The sequence below is a fragment of the Ochotona curzoniae genome, unplaced genomic scaffold (assembly GCF_017591425.1).
Source record: "Ochotona curzoniae isolate NIBS_2020 unplaced genomic scaffold, NIBS_Ocur_1.0 scaffold_4683, whole genome shotgun sequence".
Lineage (NCBI taxonomy): Eukaryota > Metazoa > Chordata > Mammalia > Lagomorpha > Ochotonidae > Ochotona > Ochotona curzoniae.
In genome coordinates, this window is record NW_024467121.1 from 4,165,453 (window position 1) to 4,188,931 (window position 23,479).

The following is a 23,479-nucleotide window of genomic DNA, read 5'->3' on the forward strand; positions in this document are numbered from 1 at the left end:
TTTCTCAGGTTACGTGATTTATTATATTTAGTTGAATTAATCTAGTTGAAGTGAATCTGCTCAGTGATAGCATATGAAAAATGGCCAGAGGAAAATTTTCTAGGCTTTGGGAAATATTGTTTTGCTTTGAATCTTTTTCCTACTTATTCTTCTTTTCCAAGTATATAGTGTAAGTTTAATTTAGTTTAGTTTTTAATATCGCCCATAAGCAAGAACATGAGACAAAAGAAGATACAAATCAATTTGATTGCTTTGTGGTGTATAAAAGTGGGGGAAGATGCCATAGGAAATAGGAAAATTCACTTAACTAAAGCACACTTTGCCTGAAGTTTTGTTTATTGTAAGGACTGAGGATAATTCTCATAAGCTATCTGGAAAAAAGCATATTTAGTGTTCCAGTGTTCATTATTATAAAGTCTGTATCTGCTTTCTTGTAGCTAGTAAGATTGGCTGGCTCAGTTTTCTTCTATCAAAATGTTATGTTTATTAATTTTTTTGTATTACCACATCAGCATTATATTGGAAATGTTTTTTAATAGCTGATTGTAGTTTCTGAAAAACCCAGTGTATACTCATACTTGATATTTAATTTTTAAAATACAATTTATTTTCAAAAAAAATGGTGTTAGTTTTGGATTAGAGTGATTTATGTTAGCCTTTTGTTGAAAGTGAAATCGACATCCAGGTGAACTTTGTGCCAATGAGTGGGGAGCATTTGATTAAGACATTTAAAAAGTATTTTACAGGTTTTCTTTTATTATTATTATTATTATTTTATTATTATTTTTTTACTTTACAGGTTTTCATTACCTCTTTCTTGTTATAGTAGTAAGAAAACTAAGCTTTTTACTCCAAGGGGATATTTGGACCCAAGTCAGTATCTAATACTAAAATATTGATTCTGACATTCATTGTAAATCAACCAACAGTAAGGTACTGTCTAATGAAAAAGAAATTTATGATTAGTACCTTTTCTTGTTTTTTTGACATACATTTTCAGTTCTAAAGTGTATCTGTTATTCACAGTCATTTTGGCAGCCAGATAGATCACAATGGGATAATTTGGGTTTCACCTCCTTGTTTTGGCTCTTCATACTACATAGTGCAGCTTCTGCTAGGTTGACAAGTGAGGTATCCAGGAGATTATTTTACAGTTTTGTTTTAATTCAAGAGTAAGGGAATTAAATGTAAAATTTCCTTTGTAAGTTCAAATGCAGCATTTTCTTAACATAAAATTTACTATATTCTTCATTCTTATTGAGAACATTTTTTTTTAAAAGATTTTTTTTTTTTTTTTGGTATTGGAAAGGCAGATTTACAGAGAGAAAGATCTTCCATCTACTGGTTCACTCCCCAAGTGGTCACAGTGGCCAGGGGTGAGCTGATCCCAAACCAGGAGCTTCTTCCTGGTCTCCCACATAGGTGCAGGGTCTCAAGGCTTTGGGCCATCATGTGCTGCTTTCCCAAGCCACAAGCAGAGGGCTGGGTGGGAAATGCATCAACCAGAGTGTGAACTGGCACCCCTAATGGATCTAGTCAGGTGCAAGGAGAGGATTGTCACTAGGCTAAAGTTCCAAGCCCCCATTTGAGAACTTTTTTACAGGCCCTTTTATCAATGAATATGACTTTTTTTTTTATTGCTAATGTAATTTAAGCCCTGAAAAACTGCAATGTTAATATATATAACCCATTGAAAACAGATACTACATATGTAATTTTTGCTTTTACCTTCTTCTGTTAGTATGCTTAGAGATTGAATTACTTTGAATTTATATCCATTAGAGGAAAAATGTGTTGAAAGTAATTTTTTAAATGGGTACCATCCCACCGGCCATAATTTTGATTCACCGTTATTTAACTTTAATTATCTGTAACATAAAAAGAAAGTAATCGTTTCCCTAGGCCAACAGTGTTAGTGACAGTACTGTAATAAAAACCTTTTTTTGGTAGAGTATGTTAAGGCAAATTATACACAAATTTGTTTATGAATAGCATTTGATCCTTAATTGTGTAAAACGTTTCTAGAAAATCCTACTGGTATTAGACCTGTGGATGTATAAATTTTACTGGTATTTATCTAAGACTATTTGAATCTTCATCTTAGGTTTTGGATCCTAAAATCTCCCCCTCTAATTCAATTCTAAAAGAACATTTACCTTTTGTCAGGAAAAATCAGTTCAGGCTTCAACATAGTATCCTGTAGTTGGATATTGTGTTCAAATCTTAATTTGACTATTTATCATTTAACTAGTTGACCTAATAAAAATCTTTATGGCCTTTGTTTTGTTTTTTTCATATTCAAGAGGTTAAACAATCTAGAGCTCTAATAAGTCTTTGGTTTTAAAATTCTGAGTCCTCACTTGCAACGATCAAAATGGTAAAATTCCGAAATATTACAGAAACATACATAATATGAAATCAAACACATTTCTATTATTTGATACCAAACACGATTGATCCATTACCACATAAATATCAAAAAAGTAAAAAATGATGTCAGTTGTTAACTATTATACAACTTAAGGTGAACTGATAGCTAAGAACAATGCCAAAGAAAAGATAAGCCATATTGTTAAGGGACTGGTGAGCTGCCTGTAAGACACTATGCTGGGATACTTTCTTCTAGAGAATGTTTTCGTTTTCTTGGCTTTAGAAATTAGATAAAAATAGTTTGTTCAGAAATGATAGCCTTTCTCAGTGTTTAAACATTTATGTATTTATTTGAAAGGCCTGGTTGCAGAGAGAGAAGAGAGACAAAGAGATCACACTGCTTATTCACTCTCCAGATGACTGTAACAGGCTACATTGGATCCAGGCTGAAGCTAGGAGTTAAAAACTTCTTGTAGGTCTTCCACATGTAGCAGAGGCCCAAACACTCTGACCATCTTTCCGTGGTTTTCCTAAATCATTATCAGGGATCAGAAACCAAGTAGGAATATGGTTGGATTCAGGTGGCTTAAAGTCAGCTTTGAAGTTTATGGTTTGGGGCCCGGCACAATAGCGTAATGGTTAAGGTCCTCACCTTGAACGCACCGGGATCCCATATGAGTACCGGTTCTAATCCCGGCATCTCCACTTCCCATCCAGCTCCCTGCCTGCGGCCTGGGAAAGCAGTCCTTTATAGCATCAGAAAAGCAGCAGCAAGCCTTGTATTGAGTCAAGGGTCTCAGATTGTAAACCTAGTTCCAAATGTCTGTATTCATATTAATGTTCACTTCTTAAGATTTTAATCTGAATGGTTGATTGTGTGTCAACCTTCAGGCTTTCCAATGCCATCTGACATTGTCTTAGTTAATGAACATGGCCAACCAGAACACAGAATTAATAAGGTCAGGATTATGAATTGGATCTCACTGTTACTCCTTGCTATTGTAGAGGGAAAGAAAAATGTCTTTGTCACCACAAAATGCTTTTGAATCCCAGCCAAGCAACCAAAATTTATGGTACTGGCTTGATTGAGTGCAATTTAAAAACAAACAAATTAGTGCATTCACATCATCTCTTAAAAGCATGTTCTTCTAATGGTGGCTTTGCTTTAAAATATATCATATTAACTTCTAAGACTTCAGGACTATCAAGGAGTAATTTCTTTTATATGTTGTGTTTAGGTTGCTGGTTCTATCGGGTTTTTATTTCTGCAATTATGTTTTAATGGGTTGCTTGCATGCCTGCTTACCCAAGTAAAAAGGATGCTCTTGGCTCTGGAATGTTTATTTTTTTAGACAGGTTTTGGCTCATTTGCAATCATGGTGCAATATAGTGTAACATTTGTTCTCAGTCAACAGTTTTATTTTTGTCATAATAAATAATTACTTTTCCAGTATGACGTGAACCTAGTGTTTTCTTTTAAAGATAAAATGTATTTAACAGTCTTTTGGTTGGAACAGATGGAAGTCTATCTAAGGTAACAGAGAGGGAATCTTACAAGGATGAGGTGTTGGGGGTTCATTACATTGCTTCAAATGTCAGGAATACAACTGATTCTAGAACAGGCTAAGAACAGTGACTGGAAAATACTTTTGTTTTTCCCTAGTGGGGTTTTCTCAGTCATGCCCTCGTGGTCTAGCTCTAAATTGTCTTTGCACAAGGAAGATGTCAGATTATTACGGATTGGTCCCAGTCCCCATTGTTGATCAGAATGCATTGATCCACACAACTGGGCAAGCATAAGGTGTATTGCTAAAGAAGGAGAATCCCTCAAAAATAGAACTGCAATCCAGGAGGGTACTGTTTGTGGGATAAAACCAGGAGGTTTCACTAAAATGGTGAGGTATAATTTAACAGTAAGAAACCATCAGAATGGAGTAAGTGGACAACAGACTTATCCAAAGTGATTGTATGATTTTACACCCACTGTTGATGTATGGAGACTAGTTATTCCACTTCTTTGCCAATAATTGACCTGGTTGCTGCTTGCTTGTAGACATTCTATAGTAAGTATCTCGGCATAAATTTAATTTTCATTCCCCTAATGACTGATAAACATGTCTTGGTGAAGGCTTTGCTCACTCATTGTGCATTTTATGATTGAACTTTCTTAGGATTTGAGTTTCAAGGCTTATTTGTTCATTCTGGTGATAACTGGTCAAATAGGTAGTTTGCAACAGCTTGTTTTATTCTCTTAGTGTTTTTTAAAAACAAGCTTCCTCTTACTGGCCTTGTGGCATAGTGTTTAGAGCCACCACCTACAATGCTGGTATCTCCTATGGGTGCCTGTTCAAATTCCATTTGCTTCACTTCTCCACTTCCAGGTCCCTGCTAATGGCCTGGGAAAGCAGCAGCAGACGGCCCAGGTATTTGGCCTCCTGCCTTTGGCCTGGTCCGTCCCTAACTAGGGAGTGAGCCAGCAGATGAAGATCTGTCTCTGTCTTTATAACTCTTTCAAAATAAATAAATATTTTTATATTTAAGTGTTGTCTGTTTTAATGCCACTTCCTGTTTACATATAACCAGATATAAGAGCATTAATAAACGAGTTTTTGCCAATTACAGATTTAAGTTTATCCTAAAAGATGAGTGTATGGTGTCCATATGTAATTACTGTATTGTGTTTACTGATCACTACCCTAAGTTTGCTTGGAATGTGCTTCATAGGAGTGTGATTTTTGTGTTTTTCTGAGCAGAAAGTCTTAGTGTGAAAGTAAAACATTTAAAAATTTAAAAAACTCTCATGTAACTTGTGAAAAACTTTTTTCAAAAAAGATTTATTTATTTATTGGAAAGTCAGATATACAGAGAGGAGGAGAGACAGAGAGGAAGATCTTCCGTCCGATGATTCACTCCCCAAGTGAGCACAAAGGCCGATGCTATGCCGATCCGAAGCCAGGATCCAGGAACTTCTGGGTATCCCACATGGGTGCAGGGTCCCAAGGCTTTGGGCCATCCTCATCTGCTTTCCCAGGCCACAAGCAGGGAGCTGGATGGGAATTGGGGCCACCAGGATTAGAACTGGCACCCATATGGGATCCAGGACGTTCAAGGAGAGGACTTTAGCTGCTAGGCCACACTGCCGGGCCCGAAAAACTTCTTTAACTCAGCAGTTAACCAACAAAGGATGAGATAACCAATTGTCTGAAGTTAGCACTAACATCTACCATGTCAGGCATTCCCTGTCAGTTCCTCACGCAAGTATTATAGAAACCCTTGTTTTCTAAAAGAGCCCAATACAAGTAAATGTACTTATTCCTGTTCTATAGTAAAAACATGGGGAAAGTAATGCACCCCAAGTTAGAAGGTGAGTAAGTGGAAGAGGCAGGATTTGAAACAGGTTTACTTCAAGATACTTAGCTGTGGCATTGTGCTGGGGATTAATAGCCTTATCTGGGTTTGGAGGGACCCCAAGGCTAGACTTTATGGAGGGTTTTGCCTTGGAGAGGTAGACTGAAGAGAAAGGCCAAAGGCAGTACACAGCCAGACTGGGAGAATTGCCTCCTCCCGCACTTGGGTCATTGTATTTACATGGCACAAAGTGTTGGCTCAGGGCAGAGCCCGAGTATCTAAAGATAGGGTTTGGGTGGAGTTGTGTGATCACTAGAGCCTTTCTGACAATGAGGTTTAGCTGCATGAGGAGGTGTGGGTGTGCCAGATTAATGACCTTACAGAGTAGGACCTGAAGGGGATGGGATTAGGGAGGAGCTCCTTGCCATTCCTCAATTCCCAGTCTCCTATCAAGGATATGCTGTAAGGAGGGGCAAACTGCCCCAAATTTGAAAGAGTTAGTGTTGTAGAAGTTGATAAATTGTTGGTGGTAATTTTTAACATTGTTTTACATATTCAATTGGTAAGATTTTGGATACATTTCATTAAAATTGATGCTGATTTTACTTTTTGATATAACTACTTGAGCATTTAAAAGGCCTCATTTCCCTCTGTTAACCAAAGGAAAGGCAAATAAAAGGATTCCCTCTAGGTTTGCTTTGCCTGAAATGTCCCCAGATTTCTAGAAAAGGCCCTGATAGTTATGCTGCCATGACAAATGTTGGTGCACTTAGGGGAAAACTGGTACTTGTGCTTTGGAGGAGAGAGGAGAAATGTGGAAGTATACACGTGAAGGGGAGCATAAAGCTCTTATGTCCCAAATGCTAGGAAGGGAAAAGCTACTCATTGGAGACCAAAAGCAGGCCAGACTAACATCATTAAACAGCCCTTTGCTAGCACATAAGCAGATGTTCCAACTGCCTGCTTATGGCCTGGAAAGCAATAGAAGATGGCTCAAGTCCTTGGTCCCTTCCCCCACATGGAAGATTGGAAGAAACTCTTGGCTTCAGAACCATTCAGCTAGGGTTGTTGGGGCCAGTTTGGGAATGAATCTGGATGAAAGACTTCTTCTTTTAATCACAAAATCAGAATTATAGATAGAAGGAGAGACAGATCTTCTGTTCACTAGTTCACTCAGCAGTGGCTAGTGCTGAGCCAATCCTCCGCTGCTTTCCCAGGACATAAACAGAGCTCGATGGGAAGTGGAGCAGCCAGGACAGGAACTGGCTGAGCCAGTGAGCCAGCCCCTCAGAAAGTATTTTGTTTTATTTTAAGAAACTGTGGATTATGAGCCATTGCTGTGGCTCATCAAGCTAATCTATCACTCTGTGGAGCCAGTCATATGGGCTCTGGTTCTAGTCCTAGCTGCTACACTTTTCATCCAGTTCCCCTCTGATTTCAGCCTGGGAAAGCAGTGGAGGATGGCCCAAAGCTTTGGGACCCTGCATTCACATAAGAGACCTAGAAGAAGCTCCTGGCTTCACATCAGCTTAGTTCTGGATGTTGCAGCCATTTGGTGAGTGAACCAGCAGATGGATTACCTTCTCTCTGTGAATTTTTTTTCTAAGATTTATTCATTTTTATTACAAAGTCAGACATACAGAGAAGAGGAGAGACAGAGAGGAAGATCTTCTGTCCGATGATTCACTCCCCAAGTGAGCACATGGCCAGTACTGCACCCATCCGAAGCCAGGAACCAGGAACCTCTTCCGGGTCTCCCACACAGTGCAGGGTCCCAAAGCTTTGGGCTGTCCTTGACTGCTTTCGCAGGCCACAAGCAGGGAGCTGGATGGGAAGTGGAGCTGCCGGGATTAGAACTGGCGCCTTTATGGGATCCCGGGGCGCGTGCAAGGCGAGGACTTTAGCTGTTAGGCCATGCCACCAGGCCTGAATCTCTTTCAAACAAAATAAATACATATTTTTAAAAATCCACTGGATTATTCATGCATCTTTTTTGAGCATGCACGTTCTCTCATCAAAGACTTGCATTCCCCTCTGATGTCTCCCCCACAGTTAACTCATCTGGGGCGTTGGTTAAGTGTCTAACTGACGGGGAAGGACGAGGAAGAAGAGAACAGGTAGTGAATCCCTCAGCAGCTTCTGTGATGGTGTTTCATTCACAGAACTTCCCCTAGCAAGGGGCAAGGACATGAGAGAACGTGGAGAAGGAGGAGGGACAGCAGAGGAGAAGGGGGAGACACAGGAAGGGAAGGAAGAGAAAAGTGAAGGCTGAGGAGGAAGAGAGGGAGAAAGAATCTAGGAAGGGGATGACAAGACAGGAAAAAAGATAGAAAACCCACAAGTCTGTGCTTTATGACTTCTGATTTCATTGGTTGTTGCAGGGTGCAAGTAAGATCACACCAGACAAGTCTAAGATGTATTAAGGAGTCTTTATTAACCAGGCTTGGTGATGGCAGGGCCCATTATAAATTAGCAAATGGTAAGTCCATATGGCAATCCAGTCTGAATCAGAACCCTGAGAGGAACAAAGATTATTACCCTGAAGTCCATCTGTTAAACTGCAAACCTATGTCCCAGCTTCCCCAGCAATGGAAGTTATCCTAAGAGAGAGACATGCAGCAAACAACCTGGACTTACAAAGCTGCAGACATTCACCTTTTCCTGGCTTCTCTGTCCACATTCTGTGACTGCGAGGCCTCACCTCTCCTGGAACTCTTACAAGTACACACATCAGAAATACAAATATCTTAGTATTAATGTCTTCATTGACTCACCCAGGCTGTGAACAGAGTGAGGAATACAGACACACAGGGGCCGTGCTCAGAGGCTGCCTGTCCTCAGAGTCTGTCCATTGGAAACCAAAAAGCAGGCACGTACTGGGGAGGCCAAGAGTTGGAGTGCCAGAGTGATGGGAGCTCACCACTGAGAGAGAGCCCCTCCCTATCATTGCCTTTATGGGGGCTTGCCAGGGGAGTGGTTATGCAATAAGGCAGTGCCACCCCTTCTCAGGTTCCAGGTGATGATAGGTAAGCATCAGATGGGCAGAAGGGACCACATAGCTAGAGGGGTGGGAAGTGGCTTTCAGGCCCTTGACCTTGAACTAGCTGCCTAACTCACAACATGGTAATGCTTGAGACTAAGTTTTTTTGTTGTTGTTGTTTTTGTTTTATGACTGTTGATGTTGTAAATTTCTAATAACATTAAAATTATCTAAGTCTCCCTAAGTACTCTATAGCTATCATTAAGCAGTATTATAAACTGCAATATAACTATTTTCAAAGGATTTGCTTTTTAAATGTATTACAACATAATAGACTACATACATTAAAAAAATAACAGATAATTGTCCATATAATCAATTAAGAAGTGATGTTTAGAATAATTTCAGTCTTGTCATCTTTCAGCTCAAGTTCAAAAATTGGTTATTGGGTGAATTTCAATATAACCCACACTGCTGACACTTAAGTCTACTTTTTTTTCATTTCAAGTGTCTATTGACCCAACAAATAGTTCATGTCTACCATGGGGTCAAACATCTTGATTGGTACTGAAGGGAGAATGCTATGTGAAAAAGACAGAGTCCCCACTCTTCTGGAGCTGACTCTTCCCTGGGGAAGAAACAAGAATCAGTCATGTAAGATTCCTCTAATCCCCAGTGAAGGAGCAGGCCCAGAGTCTAGTGGAAGCCAGATGTGCTGGTCTGGTTTAGGAAAATAGGATGACTGTTCTAAACAAGTTACTTCACCACAGAGAGACAAAGTATAAGTAGGTGTTAAGTGAAGTAAGAAGAAAGAACATTCTAAAAAGAGGAAACACTTGCAAAGAGCCCTTGCACATTAGCAGATTGCAGACAATGAGGGGAGCCAGCAGAGCCTACCAGCACAGGCCGTCTGGAGGCTGGCCCTTCAAAACAAATAATAAAGAGAGAGCATTTGGCAGGCAAGTGAAAGCTCTGAAGCATTTTTTTTTATTAAAGATTTATTTTTATTATTTTTTTTTATTGGAAAGGCGGATATACAGAGAGGAGAGACAGAGAGGAAGATCTTCTGTCCGATGATTCACTCCCCCCAAGTGAGCGCAACGGCCGATACTATGCTGATTCGAAGCCAGGAGCCTCTTCCAGGTCTCCCATGTGGGTGCAGGGTCCCAAAGCTTTGGGCCGTCCTCGACTGCTTTCCCGGGCCACAGGCAGGGAGCTGGAAGGGAAGCGGGGCCGCCAGGATAGAACCGGCGCCCATATGGGATCCCGGGCGTGCAAGGCGAGGACCTTAACCACTTGCGCCACCGCGCTGGGCCCAGCTCTGAAGCATTTTAAGAGTGAGATCATCATACTAGATTTTCTACCTGTTTCTATACCTGCAATACCATGACACAATCAAATAAGTGTTAAAACTGTTGGGCCTAATGCAATAGCCTAGTGGCTAAATCTTTGCCTTGCATCTGCCGGGACCCCTTATCGGTGCCCAGTTCATGCCCTGTCTGAGCCCATCCAAAGCCAGGACCTGGTCTTCCACTTGGGTGCTGGAGTCTAAGTGCTTGAGCCGTCTTCCAGACCATTAATAGGGAGCAGCTAGAATAGGAAAAGGCCCCAACCATGGGAAGATGCATGGCAGGTGGAATATTACCTACTATGCCACAATATCAGACCACACAAGTCCTTTGTAAAGCAGTGAAACTATTCTGAATGATAACTTAGTAGCGCGTTCACTGCCAAGGGCATTTAGGGAGACACTAATGAACCACATTGTCCAACTTATTGTAGCAATTGTGCAGGGTGTTGAAGACCTAGGAGGCATCCTGGGTGGCTAGAGTTGGGAGGAAACCCATCTTTACCACAACTTTCAGTACTTTCCACTCTGTTTTTCTATGAATCTAAAACTGGTCTATAAAAAGGAAGACTTTAAAATAATAAGAACAAAAAGAGCTTTCCCTGGCAAGCCATAAAGGCTGCATTCTATGGCAGGTGCTTGCTAAAAAGAAGATAAAACTTTTCTACCATTCCCAAGCTATTCCCAAGCCTTCCACTAGTTAGGAGGGAGTTGGTGCCTCATTCTAACCACTAGCCTGGGGATAAAGAGTTACCTTCAAGATTAGATGTGGAGGAAAGCACAGGAAAAGAGCCTGGTCTTTCCAGCGGGGTTGGTCCTATGGGCTAGCAGCAGTGTAGCCCTAGTGCTGATGTGCGACATAGGGAACAGGGGATGTGGAGCGGGTTCTCCTGTTCTTTGTTGGTTTAGCCAAAGGCTATCAGCTTGATATAAACTCTTCCTATCACTTCCTTCCTCCCTCCAGCCTGTAACTTAATCTATAAAGTCTCAAAATTTGATTATAAGGTAGTGATTCTTAATCTACATCAGAATCGCATGTCACTGGTGATAAATTCTACTTTTCTATTTAAAAAATCTATTTTATTTTTATTTGAAAGGCTTGGTTACAGAGGAAAGTATAGACAAAAAGAGGTCTTCCCATCATGGCATGATGGCTCAGTGGCTAAAATCCTCACCTTTCACGCACCAGGATCCCATATGGGCACTGGCTTATGTCCTGGCTGCTCCACTTCCCATCTAGTCCCCTGCTTGTGGCCCGAGAAACAATAGATGATGTTCCAAAGCCTTGGGACCTTGCACACGCATGGGAGACCTGGAAGAAGCTCCTGGCTTTGGATTGACTCCGCACCAGCCAAGGCAACCATTTGGAAATTAACCAACCATCAGACAGAAGCTCTCTCTCTGTCTCTCCTTCTTTCTGTAAATCTGCTTGTCTGACATAAATAAATAAATCTTTTTTTTCAGGTACTTTCTGAAATCAATTTTCTACGGTGCAATCTGACCTAGTAGCTTAGTACATCATACACCTGTGCTTGCCCACCTCCTCCATGAAACAGAACACTCCTGGCTTTCAGCCTCATGGACCATAAAGCAATGATCTTCTAGCCAGTCAGTGTGCAGCCTCTAGGTGGCAGAAGAGGATTTTATTTTGCACAGCTATCTTCTTGGACATTGAATCGAAGTCTTTATAGAAAAAATGTGTCATTTCATAAGTAATACATTTAAAACTTCCTTTGGACAGATGACACCTCATCAATCCTCAGTCACAGGAACGAGAGGCCATAGAACATTAGTGATGAATCTGAATAATGATTTTTTTTATAAATTCAAAATGTCTGATGGCCTGAAGTTGCTATACTACCTTGAACAAAAGGCTCACTATCTTGCCAAGATGTGGAAATCACTAGGCTGACTTTAATGGACAGTTAAGATTTGTTAAGTATATTAGTTGTTGCTTTTCAGTGAATATTTTTTTAGTCTTTGAAAATGATCTTCTTGAGTGTCGCACAATAGCTCGGTTGGCTAAGCCTCCCCCTTCAAGTGCCAGGATCCCACATGGGTTTCAGTTCATGTCCCGACTGCTCTACTTCCCTTCCAGCTCCCTGCTTGTAACCTAGGAAAACAGTGGTAGATGGTCCAAAGTCTTAGGACCCTACACCCATGAGAGAGACTCAGAAGCAGCTCCTAGCTCCTGGTTTTGGATCAGCTCCACTCTGGCTGTTGCGGCCCTTGTGGTTTGAGCCAGCAGACAGAAAATCTGTCTTCTTTTCTCTCCATAAGTCTATCTTCTCAATAAAGATGAACAAAATTTTCTTCTCGTGCAGGTGTAAAGTGTTGTTACATTTGCCTCAGTTTTGCAAATTTGCTTATCAGCACATTCCTCCCCCCCAAAAATTCTAAAAGTAAATTTTAGAACAAACCTGGCTTAGTTATCAGGAATTTTAGAATAGTCACATCTGAGGATGGGGTTTATATGGGCACCCTTAAACAATCAATACTTGTTTATAAGATCTATGATATTATGAAGTTCATCTCTGAATACGATAGTTATTGGTGATCTATTATCTTCCTTCCCCTTTTCAATAACTTATTCCTACCAGGGAGTAAATGTGAAATATCACGATTCCCAATAAACTCTCAGGAGTTTGGGTTGATCTTCATACAGGTCACACTCATGGCTTTGGTCTGGAACATTTTAGGAGATACACACAAGAGTTGACATTTACCCTTCCGTATTAAAGAGTTCCATGTTGCCCGCTTCAAAAAAGTTTATGTCTGATATCTCCCAAAAAGAAGATAAATTTTTATCCACTAATATGATGCTGATATTTAACAAGCATTTCTTTAAAGCCAAGTAGTTTAAGGTTTGTGTCTAAGCAGTTGAAAGTCTGAGTGATTCATATATAATATTGTCTTTAAAAATGGTCACTGGGCTATGTGATTAAGAAAAGGTATTGGATGCAATGTCTGCCCAATTTGGGAAATGGAGGAGCAATATTAAGAACCCAACAGTTCACAACACTTTCCTGAGCTTTTCTGGATGCACTGTGCACAGTATTGACTTTGCTTTTGGGATCTAGGATGCAGCTGGATTCTTAGTGCTGATGTGGAGTGCAAGAGAGATCACACAGGACAGAAGTGGAGGATGTTAAGAGGATGTTAGATTTTAGGAGTCTTTATTGCCCAACCTTGGCAAACCAGCTCCTGGTACCTTCCAGAAGCCACTGCACCAAGTGGCAGAAGCCAAGGGTTTTTAAGCTCTCATACTCCAATTCATATTGAGAACCATACAGAGCAGTTTCCATACATTCAGTGAGGTGGCCAGAGGCAGGAAGGGAGCTGCCAGAGCCCAAAGATTTCCTGTGGTTAATTAACCAAACCTAGCACAGTAAGAGGCAGGTGTGGAGCCATTTCCATGCTGTCAACTCACTTGAATGGTGCAGGAGGCGGGAGGGGTGGGAGTTTCCATGGTGTTTGTGCTGTCAAGTAATCTGACAAGTGGGTACTAGTTATCAATTGGCTGCACCCCATCACAGTGCTAGTGACCAATATCTCACTTAAGTTATGGTTCTCACAATCTTTTTTGGCCCAATAAATATTTCATTCACACAAATTCATGAGGCATCAGCCCTGTTCTCTTTTTACTGTTTCCTTGAATAGTTCATAGAAATGAGAAGATGAAAACAAAATAGCCAACTTTACTTTTTTCTAAAACAATGGGATAGAGCTAAGAATACATTTCTTTTTAAAAGAATTTGTTATTATTTTTTATTTGAATGGTAGAATTACAGAGAGGGCAGAGACAGATCTTTCATCTGCTGGTTCACTCCCCAAATGACTACAATGGCTGGAGTGGGCCAGTCTAAAGCCAGGAGTTAAGAGCTTCTTTCAGGTCTTCCCACATTTGTGCAGGAGCTCAAAGACTTGGGTCATCTTTCACTGCTTTCCCAGATACATCAGCACGGAATTGGTCAGAAGTGGAGCAGCCACAACTTGAGTCAGTGCCCGTTTGGGATGCTGGTAATGCAGGTAGAAGGGTAACCTGTCATGCATGGCATTGGTCATAAGACTTTTTGTTTAATGTGAGCTAAAATAAGTTCGCCCATACACCAAACTTGGTTACACATGGTATGTATCCATGTGTTGCCTCACTTAATATTGAAAGTAGTAGTTTTGGTGTATCTTTCCTCCACCAGAGGGATATTTTGGCACTTTAAGTTTTGCACAATTATAATAAAGATGCTATAAACATCTTTGCACTGGGTTTATGTGAGCTTAACTTTGCATTTGTGCAAATACCAAGAAGAATTTCTGAGTTACGTAGTAAACTGTCTTTAACATTAAATAGATGAAGGGCTAGATTGATGGCTCAATTGACTAATCCTAAACCCACCAGTGCCAGGATCCCAAATGGATAGCACTTCGTGTCCCAGCTGTTCCACTTCCCATCCTAACTTCCTGCTTGTCTCCTGGGAGAGCAGTGGAGGATAATCCAAAATCTTGGGACCATGCACCTGCATGAGAGAACTGGAAGAACTCCTGTCTCCTGGCTTCAGATGGATTCAGCGGAGGCTCTTGCAGCCATCTGGGGAATGATCCAGTGGCTGGGAGATCTTGTCATTCTCCGTTATTCTGCCTTTCCAACAAAATGAATAAATATTTAAAAAAAAAAACATTAAGTAGACTACTCAGATGTGGGCATTTGGAGTAGAATGTTAGGATACAAAAATCTCATATCAGGGTGTCTGGGTTTGACTCCTGGCTCCTCTTCCAACTCCTGTTTTCTGCTCATGTGCACCTTTGAGGGCAGCAAGTGATGATCCAGCTACGTGGGTCCCTGTCCCGTGTGGCAGAGCTGAATGGAGCTCTGGGCTCCTGGTTTTGGCCTGTCCCAGCCCTGGTTGTTGCAGGCAATGGGACCAGCAGATGGAAGCTGCGTTTCTCTGTCTCTCTGCGTTTCAATGAAAAACTGGAAGAACAAACAAAACAAAACAAAAACCTGCCCAACTACCCTCCCTCCAAGATGAAGATCTGATCCCGGTCTTTGGTAAGATGGAACCCAACTTTCCAAGCAGTATCTATTGAAAAGATCGTTTTTTTAATATTGGGTAGTCTTTGCACTTTTGTGGAAAGCATTTAAATACACGCAAAAGGGTTATTAGTGCCCGTGACACACTGTTTTGATTACTGCAGCATTGTAGTAGGTTTTGAAATAAATTTGAGAACCTCCAACTTTGTTCTTTTATAGTTTATTTTGGTTATTTGGGGTCCTTTGGGATACCAAGTGGTTTGCTGCTGCTGCTGTTTCTTTTCGTTTCTTTTCCCTTTTTTTTTTCCTTTGGTTCTGCAAGAAACATTGCTGAGATTTTGAGAAAGATTAAGTGGTAGGCATCTGGGAGTGGCAAGGGCAGGGCCTAGATGGTGAAGCCTCAGGAGCTGAGGTGGCATGGGAATAGCTGGTGGCAGTGGCTGGGCTGTGAGGGTGCATGGAGGTACCTTCTGCCCCAGGCCAGGAGGGTGTGGACTTGGTCCTGAGCCCTGAGCTGGTGCTGTTCAGCTACCTGGGCACCACCAACAGGGAGGTGCTCATTTCTGAGTTCCAGGTGCTGCTCTCCTTGCCTTCTGGACAGCTGCATCTGACTCCTTAGCAGCGAACAGTGAGTCTGCTCTGCAGTGCCAGCACTGACTGTGCCCTGGGACCTCGAGGGGCAGGGGAGAAACACAAAACCCCGGGGACTGGGCTGACCAGGAACAGGTCTGGCTGAGCTAAATTGCAGTACCCAAGGATGTGCACAAGAGCCAGCTGGGTCACACTAGTCTATAGCAGAGGCTGGCAAGTGCAAAAATGGGTTGGGAGTGGCCTGGTGGCAGTTATTAGGGGTTGCCCTGACTATGCCATGGCACCTGGCTGGTATGTGTATTACCCAGGTATGTGGCAGGCTGGCTAGGCTACATCACAATGAGATAAATGGCTAGGACAGAACTGACCAGGCAGCTCCTTCCACCAGTATATGTGTTGCCTGGTGCAGGTGACAGACTGAACTTGACCCTGAATTGGTTGGCACATACAAGAGTCAAGTCTGGGGGCCTGGTGCGGTGGCGCAAGTGGTTAAGGTCCTCACCTTGCACGCCCAGGATCCCATATGGGCGCCGGTTCTATCCCGGCAGCCCTGCTTCCCTTCCAGCTCCCTGCCTGTGGCCTGGGAAAGCAGTCAAGGACAGCCCAAAGCTTTGGGAACCTGCACCCGCGTGGGAGACCCGGAAGAGGCTCCTGGCTTTGGATCAGCCTGTTGCGCTCACTTGGGGAGTGAATCATCGGACGGAAGATCTTCCTCTCTCTTTCTCCTCTCTGTATATCTGCCTTTCCAATGAAAAAAATAATAATAATAAAAATAAATCTTTAAAAAAAAAAGAGTCTGAGATCACCCTAGGTGAGGTTTCTTGGAGGGTTCCTCAACTAGACTGCTGGACTCAGATCCTGGCTACAGGGAAAATCACAGGATGAGTAATCTGACTTTGGAATGCATGTATTGAGACCAGGCTTTCTTGATTGCTGATGCCAGCTGCTAGGCCAGCACGAGACATTAAGTGCTTTGTCAGAGGATAGAAAGCAGAACAGGTTGGACAACTCTACTGAAGAAGCTTTGCAGCATATTCCTGGGTTTGTTGATGCAGTAGAGTTGAGTATGTTGTCCAATAGACTTTGGAAAGATTTTCCTCAACCCTGGAGCAATGAAACCAGCAGCTTTTCAGAACTATCAGAACACTCAAGTAATACCCTTGGAACATTTCCCCTCACACTGGGGTCTCCAAAGATGTCATCAGGTAATTGCTATTGCTAAGTCTGATGTAGTTTGACAACAGGGAGTGGACTCCATTCTTCCTCCCCTGTGGACAAAGGAGAAAAGCACTGAAACATCTGCCCCACCCATCTGCCTACATGCCTGAATCCCCGCCCCAGACCGGGGGCCCACATAGGTTTGCATCCCTCTCAGTTGTGTTTAATATTACTATGTAAACAATATTAACAAGAAAATAAAAAAGCAAACCATATGAGATCCAGATTAAACAACTATGGGTATCACCCATCTCCTTTCATTTCTACTCCCTATTCTGTGCCACCAACCAGTGCATATTTTTCAGAAGTTCAGAGAATTTAAATGACCTTTTCTAATATCTCCTAAGTGTTAAGCACTAATGTAATCACTGGAGTATAGACACAAAAGATATTGGGTTCCTTTCAACACTATCACAAGTATTAGTGTTTACTAGCCATTTTATCGCAAGAATCAATTATTTGGAATTCACCTTTTAGAGAAGATAAGCATCTTTCTCAAGCAAGGTGAAGCTGCAATTCCAACGCTGGTAATCTACTTCTACAAGTCCTATCAGGTAGGGAGAACAACTCACAAATAATTTGACAGGGTGTCATTGCTGAAGGATCTGGAAGCCACGTTGCTCTGGCCTTAGCAGCCAGCCAGCACCTTCTCTGCTCTTTGCTCTTCTCCAGATAAAATAGCCTCCAAGGAGAGCAGACTTGGTGTGGCAGCATCCACATCAACACCATCACAGCCCTGGCCTGTCTGCAGCTAACTCTCTGATGGTCTGAAAGCAGAGAAAATTCAGATACCAATGACAGACTTTCAGTCTGCTCACTTTGAAGGAGCTGATAACTGAAGTGTATGATTGGACATGCTCAGTGCAGGGTGGCAGGGGCAGCCTCTGAAAAGTCTTCAGGGTGATAAAACTGGAGGCTTTTAAACTTACCTCCTAGACGCTGGCCCAGCCTCACTCAGTTCCAGCCAGCAGGGCCTTATCTGGAGCATCTCAGCTACGTCATTATGTGACTTTCAACTAAATATCTCAGTCATTTATAAGCATTATTCCTTATCAGTAGTTGTGAAGAGTGGAAAAAATTGCCTTAGGCATCGGATTGGCTCAGCTCCAGCCATTGCAGCCACTTGGGGAATGAATCATTGGAGGGAAGATCTTCCTGTCACTCCTCTTTATATATCTCTTTGCAATAAAAATAAATAAGATCTTTAAAAAAGATTTATTTATTAATTTATTATTTATTTATTACGGAAGCTTCTGTTTCCTCAGTGTTTGGAAAACACTGCAGCAGAGTCAGTACTTTCAAATTCTCAGTGTGCTTTTGATGGAATGCGTTTTTACTTCTCCCAGAGTCACATTCCCGTTACAAAAGAGAAAGGAGAAATGCAGCCTCCGTCCCAGTGACTCATTAGAAGTGAGCCTCCATTTCCCAGTTCATCTGGGGTCCATTAAGTTCCAGTTCTCTCAAATGGAAATTCTAACAACAGTGCAATCTAACAGGCAATGAAACCATTAACCTCCGCAGTTTTTACACTAGTAAATGCCTTCTTTGGCATGCAATGTACGTTGCTGTGTCACACTCATTACTGTGTGTGACAAGTTTTTACATTAACTTGACAACAGGTATTTTACACACAAGCTCTTGGTCATATATAGACTAGTCAAATCTTTGAAATTATCACATCAAAGAATGCTCTACTCTTTTTGAAAGTTTTCATGCTGTAAATATGAAAAGCATAATCATAATTTTGGGTCTGGCGCTGTAGCCTAGCAGCTAAAGTCCTTGCCTTGAATGCACCAGGATCACATATGGGTGCCAGTTCTAATCCCATGGGCCCTGCTTCCCATCCAGCTCCCTGCTTGTGGCCTGAGAAAGTATTTGAGGATGGCCCAAGGCCTCGGGATCCTGCACCTGCATGGGAGACCCTGGCTTCAAGAGGTTCTTGATTTTCTCATTTCTTCAATGACACAGTAGTCATTCAGTAGCATGTAATTAACTTCATGGTGTTAATTTCTTTTTTTTTCTTCCTGTTGTTGATTATGTTTTGTTTTTTTTTTTTATTTAAGGGGATGTACAGTAAATGTATAATGGAGACTATCATATCTAGCAGCATGTTATTTAACTTCATAGCATTGTAAATTTCTATTTTTCTTCCTGTTGTTGATTTTGTATTGTGGCTTTTCATTTAAGGGGATGTACAGTACCTGTGTAATGCAGACTATCATATCCAGATGTGAGGATATAATGTAGTATGCATCTCTACTTCCAGGCTAAAGATGGACTTCCAATGAAACTGTTCACTACATCTTGACAATAGGATGCTGGACTCTGTGCCATTGTCCATGCCTGCACTGCTGGACATAGGACTGTGTGTGAAGAACTATACTATAGTAATGATTTAGGGGAACTCAGTGAGGAGTGGGGCGGGAATTGGCGAGGGGGTAAGGGAAATCCCAGGCCTTATGAAATTGTATCATAAAATGATAATGATAAAAAGAAGGGAAATTAAAAAATGAAAATATGATTTTGAAAAAAAAGAATTGGCACTAATAAGACTTAATGAACATACTAGGTATTTTAATAAATAACTGAAAAACCTTTTGAGTCAAGTATCCTATTCGAAAGAAAGGTGCTTGCAAATTTGTACTAATTTCTGATACTGCATTCTGGATATTGAAAATTGTTTTTGTGAGACTGTTGTTTAAAATTTGTACTAATTTCTGATACTGCATTCTGGATATTGAAAATTGTTTTTGTGAAAATTGTTTTTGTGAGACTGTTCCATGGCATTAACTCTATTAAGGATTAATTTTTTTCCCATTGGACACTGAATAGAATTATGACTGAATTATTATACAAGTTGATTGCATAAAATGGTATGTTACAGTGTACTAGGGTTCTTCAATGAAACAGAGAAACAGTTAATCTCACTAAAACCTTAATTTCAGACTTGGGATTCTAAAAGTGTGAGAAAATAAATTTCTGCCATTTAAAGATACCCAGTTTATGTTGTATCATTGTGCAGTTCAAGGAAACGAATATATCAACTCTTTTTAGAATTAGTGTTATTCTAATTCTTTTTGTTTTTAAAGATTTATTTACCTACTTGAAAGAATAATACAGAGAGAGATCTTTCATCCACTGGTTTCCTCTCCAAATGGCTGAAGTGGTTGGGCCTGGTCTAGCTGAAGTCTGGAGTCTGGGGCTTCTTCCAGATTTCCTACAAGGGTGAAAAGTGGAAGCATTTGTTTTTGGCTGCTTTCCCGAGCACATTGGGAGGGAGCCAGATCAGAAGTAGGACAACCAAGTCTGAGACTGGCATCATATGGGTTCCAATATTGCAGGCAGTGGCTTTATCTGCTATGCCACCACACCAATTCCTCTAATTCTTCTGCCCCCTCCCCCCGTTTTATATTAGGTCCATCCTGCTGACCTTTTCATGAATGCGTGCTTTTCTCATGACTCAACAACTGCTCTAATGAAAAGGGAATAATGTACTGAGTATGGAGTGCTTGTATAATGATATTTCCATCAGCCACGCTAAGACATGCTAATCCAAGAGATTAGCCCCAACATGTATTTTTATAAAAACTGTTTTAAAAAATGTCTGAACCGATTAAAAAGAATGCTCAAATATGTGCTAATTATGAGGGACTCAAGTAAGGACCCATGTAGACATAAAGTGACTATCTTCAAAATGTGATCAATGTTTTGCAGAGAAATTTCACAGTATACTTGAAACATTTCTAGTTTCTAGGCATAAACAGATAATTTCAGTCTGATACTAGCACATTTCTCTCCACATTCTTTTGTAAACACTGCCCTGTGGGTACATCAATAATTTAGCTTCAATAACAAACGGGCATGGGCCAGGCTGAAGCCAGCTGGTTCATGAACACCAAGCTGTGGATACACTGCACTGCCGCTTAAGGCAATATTCAAATATTCAAATATACACCCTTTTCCACACCCACCCACGGGTCACTTCATACAGTTCTGTGTCTGTCACTGGTCTCAACTCTCAGGGAAGCCAAAGTGGGCTCATGCCGCTCTCCACTCGGGGATTCGACACCCCGAGGTCACCTTCGGAAGATTCCTTCTTGCTTCCCAGTTTTTGCCAGAGGCCCCTTCTGAGTGGGGGCTGTGCCGCCACATTCGATCTCAGCCAATTTGTGCGCCGCGGGCTTTACTCCGGACTCCTCACCGTGGTGCTTCTGTGGTTGCAGGAGGTGCCTCTGTGTAGCTCCTGGGGAGCAGAGCAGCCTTGAGGATGCTGCCGGGGGGCCTCAGGCCACGGGTCTGCGAGAGGAAGCCACGGGCCTGAGAGAGGAAGCCACGGGCCTGAGGAAAGCCACGGGCCTGAGGAAGCCGTGGGCTTGAGTGAGGAAGCCACGGGCCTGAGAGAGGAAGCCACGAGCCTGAGGAAGCCACGGGCCTGAGGAAGCCGTGGGCTTGAGTGAGGAAGCCAGGGGCCTGAGGAAGCCGCGGGCCTGAGGGAGCCGCAGGCCGGTGCTTCAGATGCCTCGCTCCCTGACTGACTGCGTGATGCGCCAGTGTGACTCTGAGGACCGGTGACCCCTGGGTTTTGCACACCCACGGAGAGGGGCGCCAGGATCAGGGAGCCGTTAACAGCACTTCGAGGTCACGACACTTCCTCCGAGTCCTGCTGCGAAGGCCTGCCAGTGTCTCAGTTCTCATGTTGCCTTATGAGGGGGTTTACTTCACTCTACCAAGGCCATCCTTTGTCACTCGTCACGACAAGGCCATGAGAGCTGCCAGAACTTCCTCTCTGGACTTGACACCTGCCGCTGAGGAAGACCCTCTCCTGCTTCCCAGAGGCTGGGTCCCCGGGCACCATTGCCAGAAGCCTGCATCCTGTTTGCTGTGTACCCAGCCCCAGGAGCTCTCAGCCCCTCGTGGGGAGGACATGCGAGTCCCTGTTTAGATGCAGTCATCTGAGAGAGCTTGATGGCCACCTCGGAGTAACAGCCAGGACAGAGCAGGGACGGCACAAGCCTGTGGCCGCAGCCAGGCCTTATCTGGGTCCATATCCACTCCTGCATTGGCAGCCCTGTGTCCAGCCCCAGGAAGCAGGGCCAACGTGGTCACTTTGTGTGATGGCCACACCTTTTACGGCGGCAGCGGTGTTGTCTAAGATCTTTTCTAGTTGTGTGGACAACTTGCAAAGGAGTTCCTCTGGGGATTTTCTCTCTCCTGCCACGTGCTCTGTCCAAGTCCGAGTCCTCAGGAGCTGCTGTGAGGCTCCAGGATCCTGTGTTTGGCAGCCAGGCTGGCCCTAGGCCTCTCCCACAGACCCCACTTGTACCTGGCTGCCAGCATCTCCTGGCCAAGGTAGGAGCTGCCATTTGCTTGAAAAACAAGTCTGCTTCTTTTCCGTTCTCGCGGTGAGAGATGGTATAATATTTAAAATGTTTGTCTCTGCGAATAAGATGATAATGCATAGAAAATGTGTTTAGCTTCGCTTACAACTGCTACCATTCGGGCATCTGTTTCTGCTTCTTTGGGTGAGCTCTGGGAGTTGGTGGTTATATTCTTAGTGTTGTTTTCTACAAGGCAGCTCACTTCTTAAGAGGGGCAAGAAAGTCCACCTGAGATCACTTACTTTCCAAGGCAAGGATTTAGAAAAAATGAGGGGAGCAAAAAGCCAGGCTTTTGTTGATTCTCTGAAGAGCTGTGAGCAGCAGGTGGAAGCAGGTACCTCACCCTCAGACATTCCGCTTGTTTGATGCCTGCTATGCAGAGGACCCTTCCTCTGGTTCTCATTGGCTGAGCAACATGGGAGGTATGGTCTAGATCCATAATTTATATTTGTAACAGCATTGCATTTTTCTGTTGATATGGTCATGGGATTTATTTATTAATTGCTGCTTGGTTAGTCCTTGGGCAAATCCTCTTCTACAGGGAAAATACAACATCTCACAGTAGTTGAAACCTCTGCCACAGTGATGAGAGAGAAAATTTTACCCTTTTAACCCAGACATTTCCATTTTTATACCCTGCCTCTACTGTTTGTGGTTCTCTTCCTCTGGAGTTTCAGCTACTGGTCCTTCCATTCAGGTATCATGAGTCCAGTGACAGCATAGCATTGCTAATCCTATGCCTACTGCGCCAGCATCTCATACCATTGCACTGGCCCTATCTTTAGCATTTTTTGTAATGCATGTATGTTAATTTTCATGTATCTAAAAATGTCTTTGTATTTCTGGCACCTTTCCACTTTGTTATGGTGAAACAGGGAACCTACTGCTAGCACTTCTGGTAACCCCTGTGTGCCCAGTGCTGAGACGCCTCTGTCCCTCAGAAATAACTAATATCCTCTCTTCAATGTGTAGATTTTGCCTATCCTCCTTTAAGAATCAGCGCCATTAGAGAAAACACTCTGTTACAGAATAAGGCATATTCTATTGTAGTTTTCAAATTGCAAAAGTAATGCAGCACGAGATATTTTCCCTAGTGCTTAAGTACCCAACATCCACCTAGTAGATGGGACCTAGGATCTGGGCCAGGAGACACAATCCCTGCCAGATCTCCCACCCCTGGGGTTCACAAAACCAACACCCACCTGGAAGGTTGGCCC